Source organism: Aptenodytes patagonicus, chromosome 25 (genome assembly GCF_965638725.1).
Source record: "Aptenodytes patagonicus chromosome 25, bAptPat1.pri.cur, whole genome shotgun sequence".
Taxonomy (NCBI): domain Eukaryota; kingdom Metazoa; phylum Chordata; class Aves; order Sphenisciformes; family Spheniscidae; genus Aptenodytes; species Aptenodytes patagonicus.
The window spans coordinates 4,589,257-4,603,593 of NC_134973.1; the positions used below are offsets into that span (position 1 = coordinate 4,589,257).

General features: G+C 42.6%; 1 long non-coding RNA gene across 1 annotated transcript; it reads right to left on the minus strand.

Annotated features, from left to right (window-relative positions):
* Window positions 1-9,170: 9,170 nt before the first annotated feature.
* LOC143170832 (uncharacterized) lies at window positions 9,171-14,139 on the minus strand. The gene is made up of 3 exons (XR_012997105.1): window positions 14,062-14,139; window positions 11,978-12,959; window positions 9,171-9,223 (listed from the first exon to the last, which is right to left on the minus strand). It is a non-coding gene; the product is annotated as an uncharacterized LOC143170832 (long non-coding RNA).
* Between the last annotated feature and the right edge of the window lie 198 nt (window positions 14,140-14,337).

Below are 14,337 nucleotides of genomic sequence, written 5' to 3' on the forward strand. Positions count from 1 at the left end.
CACAATATAGGTCCAAGGTCTATCCAGAGACAGGGCTACAAGACCACCCCGAACCTTGTCCTTCATTTAAAATATGGTCCAGAACTTCCCAGTGGCTTGCTGAATTTTGATAATCTAATTTGTTGTCTCTAGAAAGGTCGCAGCACTGTCAAATGTTCCGCACTCCTGAGTCCCACGCTGATAATCCTACCCCTTCCAAAATGCCTGAGGCATTGTGTCAACATAATCCTGTCTGAAGAGAACTAAGACACCTGGAACTAAAATGCCTTTTACAAAACTGAGGGCAGGAGGCCAAAGGGCCCACAAATTTCGTATCGGCCCTCATTCAGTTTTGCTTTACCTCTCGTTTAAGCCTGCCAAAGACAAACTACGACAAATCAGAAGCCCAAGGGGCTGAAAAGCAGTGGCATGTTTAGATCAAGAAGAGCTGTCTCCCATCCTTCCCTTCCTCTCAAGCAGCTCGCTGTAATGAAGCTTACAGATGGGGGTGTAAAATGCTGCCAGAGCTCCTTCTCCCCACCGCCACCCTGCTCAAAACTATTCCCTAGCATATGTTGTAATCGTACACCCAGGAGGGTTGTTAAAACCTTACAGGAAACATCTCACATTTTTTCCTTTACTATTCATGCCATTTTCTATTAGGGACAATAAAGACTTCTAACATTGGATTAAGCTCATTTGCAACAATGAGCTACTATTGCTCCAGGAGCCAGCGGGAGCTCAGACTTGTTGAGGGAACTGGGAATAATTAACTGAATTGTACTGGAAAAAAGGAGAAGACTGAAGGCTGTTTTGACCAAGAGAGATGCAAACTGATGCGATGGTTAAGCCATCACGCCTTGCTGGGAATTATTGTTTGGAGTATCATTAATGCTTAGAGTATGCAGTTTTTTTCAGTAAAACTGCTTTGGACGTGGTCTCCCTTTTTGGTTTTTGCTACCAAAAGACATCTCCCGGAGTCATAACGACAATAACACAGTTTTACTGATTGCTTTCACTCATTGCTCAGTATGCACTGTCACTTCCCAAAATTCTTAGGGATGGCAAACCTTGAAAAACAAAAGCTCTTCTAAGCAGACTGGTTTTTCTTTTCCCCTAAATGATGTATATAATTCATCCCCATGGTCAAACCTCCTTATTGTGTAATCCAGGGGTCTTCAGCAAAAGTATAAACAGGAATTGTCTCATTGCAGAAGGGACTGGAAGTGCTCAGTGCTCTGAGATCACACATGTAGGTGGGCAGACAGCACGTACACTTTTTAATAGTCTAGGGACCTCTCTTAGGGAGCATTGGCTTGGTTTTGATCATGTACCAAGACTTATTAACTCAAAAGAAACATCTGCCATTGACCCCTTCGTAGGCAGAATACTGAACCTGAGGGACCCTGGAAATCTACTCTGGTATGTTGCTGGAGCTGTCTACATGTGGTTGGTTCGGTAGCTATACATAAATGCACATACTGTGTATGAATAATACTATTTCTGTATCATATATACAGGTATTACATAGATGAGTATTTGCTGTCCTCAAATTACTGCCTTCTAGCCACAAGCTGGCACATGCCATTAGCCTTTTGACATGAAGCTTCAAAAAAAAGATCACGTTTCCATCGTTCCTTTCAGCAAGGAAGATCCCAAGGAACTTGACAATCTATTCATACCTAATACCACCAGAACATAGACACCTTTGGGACAGACAGCACGGCCAAATACATAACAGAGTGCAGAACAGCAGAAAAAAAGGGAAACATTTGGCTTGGGACTCCAGAGAAAACCTCGCTTTTTATAGAGAGCGCCAAGGAATGGTTAGCAGCCATTCACGGAGACAGAACTGTGCTGTCTATGGTCACATCCCAAAGACCCGCAGAGAAAATTTGAACTTCACAGTTTATTCTGCCTCAGAAGTATGAAGTGGTAAGTTACCTTTCCCAATATGCTGGACCAGTAGTTCTAATAACTATGTTCAGACAGACCACAGTCTGTCCTTTCTGTGGACATCTCAAGGGAACATCAAGAAATTTTCCATGCCAGAAGTTATATTAAGCAAACCAGGGTCTCCTGGATACATGAGGCAAAAAAGTGTTGATTCAAGATTAATGATAGTTCTCTTGACACTTCCTCTCTTACTGACTGCAACAGGGGCCATTTTTTTTCTTCCCATTTGCTCTTTTTCACGTAACCTCTCCATAGCAATTAGTTCTACTGCTTACACTTAAAAAACCCCCACCAAAAACCAGAAGGAAGATATCTAGTGTGATTTAACAGCTGGAAATAAGCAAAACCAGCACCAAGCAATCAGGTCTTTTCAGGACACCAGTGATCAAAAGACCGCTGTTGAGATACTCCGTAAAAATGTAACTTGCAGTCAGCTGTTTGCAGGAGACATAAACCTTTTTGCTGTTGAAAATTAGAGTTAACTTGCACAAAGAGGAAGAAAGGATAGATCACACTGTATTAATTCCCCTTCACATCTTCACTGGCTATGGGGATGCTGAAAGCATTAGGTCAGGAGCCTGACGATTGTTTTCTCCAAACTCAACTCTTCAAAATACTGGATGGGACAGGGAAAGGGGGAAAAGAAGTCGATCACTAAATGCAATACTCTTTGTCTCATCTCAGGAAGAGGCTACACACTTAAGTTCAGTTTTAATATGAGTAGTTTAACACTTGCATGCGGAAATATGACTTCTTCTTACACAAGGGAAATGGGGAAAAAAGCCTTTATGAATTACAATGAAAATTCTTCAAGTGTAGGTGCTTTCTTTGATTGTCGTGGAATCAGGATGACTAGGAGATTCATGGAGGGCACAAAGAATAGAGGGATATAGGAAGTACCAGCAGATTGTCAAGGCTGTTCTCTAAAGTGGTCTCATTATCCATATGTAAAATGAGAATCTTGAATATGAAAAAAGAAAATGGGTTTATTATTATAGCAGAGCCTTAGTATTCCACAAAAATCATTCTTCCTCTTATGATGGTGGTAGAGCAGAACATTGCCTCAATCTTTTTTGCTTATACCCCACTTCAACTGATTAACAACTTTTGTTAGATTTCAAGCAAACAAGAATGAATCTTCTTCCTGGAAACTGTCTTTTGTGCCTTCACTAACTGGTCCCAAAATCTTGACCACAAAAGGATGCCAGCTCCTCAAGGATGAGCAGAGAATGACAAACGCGGTATCTTCTAGACAGACCCCATTATATCACAAGGCAGCATATTCTCCACACTGCTGCCCCCTTCCAGTGTTTGCCTGAGGTGTTCCATAGGCTTTCTGTCAAAGATAATTACAGCTGTCATAGGAATGAATAGACAAAGATGTTCACGGGGCCCACGCTCTGGGGGTGGGGAAGGACAGCTATCGTCCTCAGAAGCAGGAGCACTTTGTCTCTCTCAAAAGAGAGATCTCATACAATACGGAGATGAATTTTCAAACAGCAATAATAGCACAGAGCCAGGCAGCTGAGCCCTCATTCACGTTTGCTTAGATAACAACGTTAAATACTCAGCTATTCTCATGCAGAAGTATCTCCCCTCTCGGGCCTGAAAGCACACAGGTACGACACAAAAATGTTATTCGAGTTGCAGCTTTCGCAAAGCTGAAGGGATCGTCTGTGCTACCTGGTCCAGACTACTAGAAAGTTATTAACAGGTGCAAGTCAAAAGAATCAATTCAAGAGGCCTATTAGCCTTAAAGTAAACAGTTTCATTTGTGAAACTGCTTGTTTCACCAACGTGACGGATTATGGAAACAAAGAAGCCACTGGCTACTAAATGCATGCTTTTCCTGGCACACGTACTGTCAGCTCATCTTATCATACATCTGTTTTCACATGCACATTCTATTTTCATAAGCTTTGAGACATTACAGATTACTGGCTTTATCCGAAAATTGTGCTTCTTTGTACATCATTTATAAACTCAGAGGAAAATTCAACATCATCCAGACTATGGGTTGGTTTTTTTTTCACCCCTAGAGAAATGGAAAAACGGCATGTACACAGGCTCACAAGTAGTGGGAAGCTCTCCAGAAAGATGGAGTCTGGAGACTAATCCAAACCTCCTGAGTTTTAGAGAAAATATCAGACCAGAAATCTCACAGGAATGAACTGGCTCTGGAGATTGCTGGCAATTCCTTCTCCTGACCCCACCCAAAGCTGAAAAACAGCCACAAAAGCAAATCTAATATTTTTCACAATATTTTTCAGTATCACATTCTGTGTAAAGATTCAGAGTAAGCCCTTGCTTCATCTAAACTGCTCTTCCCATCCAAAGGTTGCAAGGACACATATTTAGCCTAATTGCGATGGTCACAGAATTACTCTAATTTTAATTCCACATGGAAACTAGAAGTTTGATCCTCCGTGTTTTTGCAATGCTTCCTTCAATAAAGGCCAATTGCTTTCAGCCAGCACAGCAGTCAGTTTCTTCCATTAACCTTTATTCAAGCCAAAACACTTTGGGTGTAAGCGACATTGAGTTCCTGAGACAATGACGGCTAGAGAAATACCTATCATGAGAGTGGAATCCGAGAGCTCTCCCTAAACTACAGCTGCCTTGTCTCTCCTTGACATCTTTTCAGTCTTTGAATACTTTCTGCACAAGCCATTACACCCCTCAACACTTCTTCCAGGAAAGTGCACACAATTCCAGGAACCCCACGCCTCAGGTGAACAAATAGCAATGACAAAAGCAACTTTCTACTGACAAAGCAGGAGACGATGTTGAAACTTTGAGTCTCTGTACACAAATGCAGTAAAGGCTATCGTGAAGGCCAGTATTTCCCAAGGAAATCAAGTATCGATACATGGTTTGGATAGGAGATCTTCTGGAATGAGTAACGAACATGTCTAACCCTGTATACTCAGCAAAATCTGATCTCGCAGCCTGAGATCATTTGCTGGCTTCAAGTCACGTCTGGGAGTTACTCCTAACACAGCGGGAAGAGAAGTTGTTTCTAGGGACATCCAAGTTCCACTTCTAAATTTCCCTATAAAACAGGAGCTTTTGCCATTCAGTACTGTAGGTGCCCGCTCCTTTTCTTTTTTTTTTTTTTTTTAGATGAGGTTTGTGGTGGCCTCTAGTGGAATATGGAACAAATGGTATAAAAAGGAAAAAAGGAGCAAGGCACGTGCAGCCTCCTACAAAGCTGACCAGGCCTTCAGCTATTCATAGCTGAATTCACTGGGAATTTGTTTAAAACTATATGTTCTTGCTAGTAAAGGGCTAATCTCTATACCCTAGCCTGAGAGCGATCCATCAATTCAGACCACTTGCAGCACCATAGTGGGTCATCCTATAAAGAAAAAACCTATAACAACACAGTTTTTAAATTATATTTTTTGATGTTTCCTGATGTTCATCAAGTTGTGTAGTCCACAATAACATCCCTTGTTTTGTTTCAGCCTTTCTGCTTCCTCAGTAGAGGAGGTAGATGCAGGTTATAACTAGATTTGTTTTGAGCCCCAAGAGAACAGTTCCAGATCAGCCTGAGATCACAGCAATCATTCACGCTGTTCCAGTGCTCCAGCTAGCCCACGATTTGGCTTCTGACTTCAAGACACACGGACTGATTGTGAGCAAATAGACTATTTGACTAGAGTTATAATACCTTCCTCCCCTCCATTTCCTAGTAAGCCCTCACGCTTATAGAAAATATTGGGTTATTTATCCTGCCACTCCTCAGAATTATTCTAATGTGGCTTTTCCATCATGACCTTGCATGCTTTGGACTTTCCAGGCTTTATTACACTGTGCAACTTCTCCTGCTGTAGAAGTTCTTCTGCATCTTGGCTAGTGGCCCTGTGTTGCTCTTGATCCAAAGGAGTTCATCGCCCAATGTTTAACATTACTCTTTTGTTTAAATGACATCATTACCAAAGCGCTATTTAGAATTATTGCTCTCCAGACCTTCTTCATAACCTTTTTGCAATCATCTCTTCCAGCAAAGTCATATACTATTCCGCTGCCAGGAAGGTGGTCTAATATGTCAGTATCTTGTCCAAGATTGGAATGCCGCTTACTTGCCAGAAAGCTTCCCTTAGCTTCCCATAGCACCTTTACTCTGTCTTCATACTATAGCTGAAATAAAGGCCGTAGGATCTAGTTCAACAACATTTCATTTTCTTAATAACATTTGCTAACAACTAAATAAAAAAATTTCTGTGTTCTGGGTTTCCTCCATATGACATAAGGCTCATGGATTTCTGGACCAGAACTGAGAAGCCGTTTGAAAACTTCTGTTTGATCATAAATCAAGTCCAGTGATTACCTTTTTAGTAAAAACAGCCCCAGTTCACAGTTTCCAGACCACAGTGGGTTCATAGTGTTGCCATGGGCCTTGCTCAGGGTCCAGGAATTCAAGCAGACTCTGCTTTCATTATAGCACCTGTAACAGCTTCTGCAACGTGAGGCTCAAACGGCACCGCTTGATAATTGCTGGTCTGCGTGACACTGGAGGGAACAGCGTGGAAGGACTCCTTATCTCTGTATCTTTTCATAGCTCTTCCAGCACCTTTCCATTTATTTACTCGCAGTCACACTGGCTGCCTTCCACAGTGGGAACTCTGCCTCCTCACATAGCACATGGAAAAGCCAAAAGCAAAGGCTAGCTGGGCAGTTAATTTGGAAGTGCTGTTGAAAGCCTGGTAGAAGGCTTGAAGGCAGACTGGATCAGGTCCGGAGAAGGTCCTGAGGTGTTGCCATCAGGGTGCTGCTGCTCCCAAGGCAAGTGGGTCTTAAATTGGCCAGTCTGAGGAAGTCTCAGCAACCAGCACCACCAAGTTGGGGTGAGAGAATCGCTCCACCTCTGCCCTGGCCTAGCAGCTTAGGAGCAGTCTATGAAACCCTACTGAGAAAGGGTAGGGTTCTACCCTACCCTACTGAAAACGAATAACCCTTAGCGAAGAAACTACATGAAACACTCCTTAACATCAATCTGATAGTGGGAAACCTTGTTTCAAGCAAGTTGGGGCAAATCCACTGCATTTTAAGCTCGCCGTGTTTAGGAAGCAGGTGGTATAATCAACTGAGACATTCACTCTCAGGAGTACTGTTAAAATCTGAGACCCCACTGTCCTCTTGATCTTTTCACATGCTGTTTGATGAAATTCCACCAGTGGCCTGGGTACATTTCCAAGGAACTCATGACTTCTGGGAAGGCATTACAAAGCTACACTGTAACCATTCATGACCTGTGTTAAGTACTGGCTTGGTTCCTCCTCAAATCCACAGCGTTCTGCAAAGAAAACATTCTTTCCACTTCAAGTAAGCTTCTCCATCCTGAAACCAGTCTGGTTCAGGCAACCAACCTCTTCTTGCCCTGCACTCACCCCCCAGACATCAGAAATACAGGGTTTCTAATGGAAGGGCTTCCATGATGGCAAAACTACTGCGACACCTAATATATTTGGTCTCCCTTGATTCTAGATCTGCTGTGGGGGTTTTTTCAGGCAAGAAATAAAGGAAAAGCAACTGTTAATATTACTAGTCCTACCTATAGCTGCTACTACTGTATGAAAATGCATACACTCATTGTTTTCTGAACCTTTAATATTTGCCATGAAAAGATAAGGCCTCGCTGGTGAATTCTGCGTTTCACATCAAAAGGAACTGAGATGTCCATGAAAAAAACAGAGAGGATTATTCTGGAGAGCTGGAGGCCAGAAAATGAAATGGTTCGTGTTTCAGGACAAGGACCATCTTGGATGCAGGTGTTTAGTCCAACAGGAACCTGAACCACTCATCTAAGTCATGTAGCCACATTATATGGCTAAACACACATTCCTACATGTGTGTTTAGATACCCCCCCACCCCCCGGCAAAACCCAAAGGGCAACACACCTAATTATTGGATTGCTTACATTATTTCATTTTTAAGACAAGTGCCAAATTAACAGACTTCTCTCACAGCAGGAAGAAGGATTTACTTGGAAGGATTTACTTTATATGTAGAGAATGCATGTATGTTATTCCCTTAAACAGAAAGCAAAGAAAAAGACAGGGTGGGACTCAAAAAATACTGTTTTTCAAATTATTTGTTCTCTTAAGGTACTCTTTACAAAAACAACCTCATATTTAACCCTGTGCATGTTACCTTCCCCAAAAGTTAAAAACATGTCTGCAAAGCAGTAATGCTTTGAGAAGCAAGCAAGCTGTTACCACATTAGAAGTCATGTTGCTGAAACTCAGAGTATTTATAAACTTAAATGAGACACCAGGGATAACCTGAAAATTCACCACTCTTCTATCTTCCCCACTAAAACAGAGGGAGGAACACCAGTCCACAAGATTCAAACACACATCAAACCCCTTTGTGAAGTACTGGATTTTACATTATACCGAAATAACCTCACTGCTTCTCCATCTGCCTAGGATAACTGCCAGAAATTAAAACAAAGAAACATGTACACTCTTTGTAGTCAACCAAGAGCTTCAAAATTTGTTTTTAAGCTCAGATACAACAACATCTGTTTTGAAGAAGTCCTGTTTAAAGTAACGTTGATGCTCCTTTAGAAAACGAATATTTTTAACAAGTCTCCTCCTTCCAGAACTCCTACCAAAGGCAGATTTAATATGTAACAGATACTCTCAAATATCTTCTTGAATATATCCATCAATTCCAGCATTTTTTTCTTGGATTTTAGAAACTATGCCTTTTTGCTAGCAATCTTTAACTTCTGTGGCCAGTTAAAGAGAAGTAGATCACTTCACATAGTACTTTTGCAACCAAAAACCTGCAGAAAGCCAGAAGCTCTGTTCGTAAGATTTTTCCCTTACATTGGTTCCTTGAATTCAGATTCTGTGCTAACGTGGCATTGTTTAGGATGAACACACACTTCAGCTATTTTCAAGGAGTGGGAGTTACAAAGGATTTTAATACATTTTTCAAGGGAAGGATTTCAAATTTTATACTGAAATAAAGTATTTTTAATTAGTATTTTAATATTAAGTCACCTTTTCACAGTTTATTAGCTTTTTAGTGTCCACTTAGCTTAGACAGTGAAAGAAAATTGGTTTATAGCATGGAGTTTATAGCTAGTTTCATTTACTGGCTTTCATATACTGCTATTATCTTTTTATGTCACTCATCACCTTAATATCGAAGTACCTTCTTCATTGAAGATCACTGAAGAAATGTCAAGATCTTCTCCTCCTTTTCCTTCATTGTTTTAAGTTACCTACCCATGACTTGCTTCAGGAATACTTTTTATAGCCGCAATTGAACCTGCAAGTAAATCAGTTGAAACAGAAATATTACACAACTTGCTGAAAGATAAAAGCGCTGAGGTTCCCCTGATAATGAGTAATAGCCCTTTTCTGTGAATTTTCTATACTACATTACTCGTCCTCCTGAAATCAAAGCTGGGTTGCATTTACTGTTGCACTTAGATTTCCGGCGCCTTAGAGAAATTCTTACGTCTACACAATAATACTTTTCTGATATGCTTTTAGCTTGTGAAAACAATCTGTGCATTAAAGGCCTTTTTAAAAATGACCGTTCAGTCTAGTACCACTTGGCAGAGATCTTTTAATGTGATATTAAAATACCTGTCATGTAAATTCAGGCATTAAGACTGAAGTCCATAAAGCTATAATTAAAAAAAAAAGTCTTTACTTCCACCTTACTCAGAACAGCCCTTTCTCACAGCATTACTGTTCAGATCCCATAAAGCAGCATGGCCAGCTAGGGATGCCTCTGTCCCACCACGGCTGGAAGTAAAGCTTTACTGACATTAGCGATTAATAGACGGCATATCCTTAAACATACATGCTGCATTACTTTTAACCTAGTGCATATTAGGACTGTGCTTTTTAATTCCACAAGAGCCCAATAAACCCTTCGATATTTACTTAAGTGGATTTTATGGTCCTCTTGTTTCATGAAGGCATTTATATGAGCTCTGATCTTACGCCATTTGCATCATCAGGCATTAATTTGGGAAAATTAAATAGAAATAAGCAAAAATAGCTCTATAACCTTCTTCTCCACATGCCTACAAAACGCTGCAATATTTGTTGGTCCAATAGCTAGAGATGGAACAAAAATACAGCCAGCCCAACCGCTCCCTGTCCCGACACTACTACAGACATTCCAATAGGAAAATGCTGAGGAAAGATTATGAAGTTCTGGGAATAGATCCATTTTAGCTATTAATGCTTATTATCACATTTTCTAAGGTCTATAAAGCTTTTTAAAGATTATTTGGGATGAAGGAAGCTGTAGGAATGCTATGATCCTAGAAGATCTTCCTAAACAAAAGGAAAATGTATGTTGCTACGAACCTGCGTCAAGCTGTTTTGATTTTTTTTTCCCAGCGCTGCATTAGCTTTCCTTCTACGTCCCTCTTGTGGTAACTGAGAAGAATTGTAACATCTGCAATGGAATAGCTAATTCATAGCCTTCACAAATTTTTGCTTTGTTGCTGCATTTTTGGTGCATTTTTTTAATTAAAAAATTTCTTTTATTGAAATTTTGTCAGTATACAGGGGAATAGGTTTTCTTTTTAAAAATAACAACAATGAGTATTCTTTGCTCTTCCATTTACTAGTACTCAGGCTAGGTAAACTGGGTAAAATCGTACGGAATTTTCATTTGAAGATTTGTTTTTGGGAAGAGGCAAGCAAAAGGAAAAACAGAGAGAGACAGAAAATGAATAACTTCAAAACAATATGAGTTACCTGAACATTAAACAAAAAAGAAGACATAAAGAGATGTTAAAATGCAGATGTGAAGTGACAGAACAGATAAGAAGGTAAAGTGATTAAATATGCATAATAAATTTACTGATTGCATTTATTATTCTACAACATGTTAATGTATTGGTAGCCACAGTACTTATTATATAGACATCACCATCAGATTTGTAATGTGTGAGCATTCCTTAAGCATTCTTTGTCAAGAACATCTGAACCTGAATTGTTTTATCCCAGGATAAAAATGCACATTTTTTTTTTTATCCAACCCTGTCGTTTGAAGTAGCAGTTTTGCAAAGATTCCTCACCCTCAATTTGATTGGCTCTGAACCCTGCACGTCACGATGACACTTTCTAGCACTATCTCCATGGCTTGGAGTTTGCAGAGACCAATCAGTTCATCCCTTTTCATAACAGCTTGTTTTCAGCCCTCTCTTGTGCAGTCCTGAGTGGAGGATGTTATCAAATCCCAGCGCCAGCGTGTCTTGGAATTGAAATGAGTTTCAAGGAAAGTCCTCTGGCAAAGCCAATTATTTTGAGTCAGGACTGTGTTATTTCTACCAACACCTAAACTGCTGTATGCATCAGTTTTACACTTATAATCATCAGGAACCTTTATTATCACCTCTTTGAGATAATCACCTTAAACTTTTTGGCTCATGGAAGTAAGCAGAAAGCATCTTTTTTTAAAATTAAATTCACCCACAGTTGTTCTCTTGGATAGCTTCTTATGGCTAAGTATGTCCTGCGAATTCTAGCTTCTAACCATGCATAAAAATGGTAAAGCAGCAACATTTCCAGAGAACGTGTTCCAGTTTTCTGAAGTGTTATCTTTTTAAATTTCATATTGGATGCACAACAGTAAAGACCAATGAGTCAGAGTGCCATTTCTCTGCATTAGCCCAGATTTAAAAGAGAAAACTTTCACAAAACATGGCTTACACAAAAAACATTGTCTAGGAGCTTTGTAGCGCAGCCTGCATACGTGCCTCCATCTTTATCTTTAAAAGCACCAAAGTAGTCCGCAGAGTTTCCAGCACGCAGTGAACTACGATTAAGTATGTCATGAAATCCAAATGTACCCTCTTCACAAGCCATGCCTCCATATTGGTATAAAGACTAATCACAGTCTCCATTTTTAAACACAGTAACCAGGAGCCCAACGGCCACAACTAATTGCCAGTTTGATCCCTCGTCAAAATATGTGAAAGTGAACTGCAGGCTCTCCGCACCCGACTCGCTCTGGTTTTGCTCCTGCCTCGTGTGAGAGGGGAGCAGAACGTACCGTGTGGTGGGGGATCTCCCCGCAGCCCTCCGGCTTCAGCACCTCAGACAGCAGCACCATCTTGCCCGTGAAGGCGGCCAACGGTCGCTGGTGCCTCCGTATCAGAAGCCAAAGTTACCTTCCGATGGCATAGTGAGCTAAGGACATGCAATTTTCGGCGAGTTTTCCAAACAACTTCCTTTAAAAGCACTGTTATCTTCTGTATTATGTAGGGGACAGGGAAAGAAATCCAGCAGCGCATCAAAACTTTGATCGGTTTCCAAAACTTTTGAGGATTCTGTAAACCAGCCAAATGTTGCAAGTACGTTCTGTTTATTAATAAATAAGTGTCCATACCAAGCAGCCTGCCTGGTTTTATAAATGTCTTCTTCAATTCCACTTTCACCCTCAAGTAGGATTTCATATTTTCTCACAGTTACGCTTTTCTCTGAACTACGAAACAGTTAATTTCCAGTTTGTTTTAAGAAAGCACCAGCTTAGTTCATCCATGGATGCTTTCCAACCAAACTCTCAGTGGGTTTCAATTCAGTTGCGTTTCACCTTTAGGAATCAATAGTCTCAACATTGGAACTGTCTTGTAACTCTGATGAAGTTATGTATGGGTATACACTGACTTATCTTGATGTCACCATGTTAAACTGGAGCTGATGTGACAGTCATAATTCAACAATCCATTTTCCATTCTGCCTTTTGATTTTGGTGGCTTGTTGGATTAACCTACTTTAATCTGAATCCTGAATTAGGATACATTTATGACAAACTATTGGTACAGTCTATTCTTCCTAGAGGCTTAAAGCTAAAGATTAATGCAAACAGTCTGTATGCGTAAGTGGTGACTCCTGTATTCTCTTTACTCGTTCTTTCCCTCCTCTGTTTGGTGCACAATATTCCTAGGACAAGGATGCTTTGCAATCTTCATCTAGATCTTTTCAGCCTAACAGCTGCAAATCTGGTACATGCTGTTTCAGTTCCAGGCTTTATCCTACACCAAAAGCAAGAATAAAATTAAAGTTACTTATAAAAGAAGATACATATTTGCATCTTATAGTTGAGAGCTTTAGTAGGGAAAAGGGACTGAATATCTAGCCTTTCATATCAATGTTTTTCACAACACAGAAGTTATCTTAAAAGAGATTTGTTGTGCGCTAATAAAAGGGTGTTGAAATGAGGGCACCCAAATCCAAAACTTTCTGTTTATTTATGGGTAGGAACATGTGCTACTCACCTTCTCTGCACAACCTAGTCATTCACCTTCTCTGACCTCAGAGAATCTCCGTGGCCGACTCCACTACCCTCACCTCATAGCAACTCAGTTTTCTGACTGTCACACTGTTATATTAGGTATTACAGGTATAACAGGGATTACAGCTAGAGCAGGTATTACTATAATACCAGATTCTTCTTAATCAACATGTCTGTCTCAAAACACTTAAAGCCCCTGCATAACTCCCTTACCTGGGCTACGTCTCTGTTAGCAGAGACCCTATGCACTCGTTTCAAACAGGAAGGCGAGGCAGGCAGGCCACAGAACCAGCGGTTGCAGCTCCGGGCTCTCAGCAGGCACCAGGGGATAAAGGGCCCCACGTTGCCTCCACGGGGGCAACCGCCACCACCACAGGGGGGGCTGCAGCCTCCACAGGGCCCATCCACCACCACAGCCCCCCACGTCGCCTCCGCAAGGGTCGATGGCCACCACAGCCCCTCTCCTCCCTCCAACCGCCCCGGGGCCCGTCGCCACCACAAGTGCCAACCGCCACCTCAGGGGCCAAGCTGCCACCTCAGGGCCGAACCGCCTCCGCAGCCCGCCACCGCCTCCACGGCCCGCCTCTCCTCCTCATCTCGAGGACCTATTGGCTGGCAGAGCAGTCAGTCAGAAGCAGACCCCGCCCCTCCCCGCGAGGGGGTGTCGGTGGGGGGAGCGCCTCTGACAGCGACACCCCCCCCCCCCCCCCGCCCGCCAGGTGGCTCGCGGCACCTCCCCCGCGCGGCGCGGCGCGAGCCCCTTCGCGCCTTCCGCCGGAGCTCCGCCCCCTCGCCTGCCCTCCCCAGGTGTGTGCGTGCTACGTCACCCCTCCCACGCGTACGGGGCGTGCTGGCGTCGTCGTCCTCCGTGCGCTCCGCGTCACCGCTCCTGGCCTGGCGCGCGGCGGCAGCAGCGGCGGCCGGACGGTTCCGCTCGCAGCGCCTCGGGGCTCGCTTCTCCGGCGGCGCCCGCCCGCCGCCTCGGTCGCCTCCCTCCGCCGTTGGCTCCGGCCGCGTGGGACCGCCCGAGCGGGGCGGCGGCGGGCTCGTCGGTGGCCGGCTCGTGCGCGCGGCCTGGTGCGCGCGGCGGATCCCGCCGCTCGCGTAGCGCGGCGCCC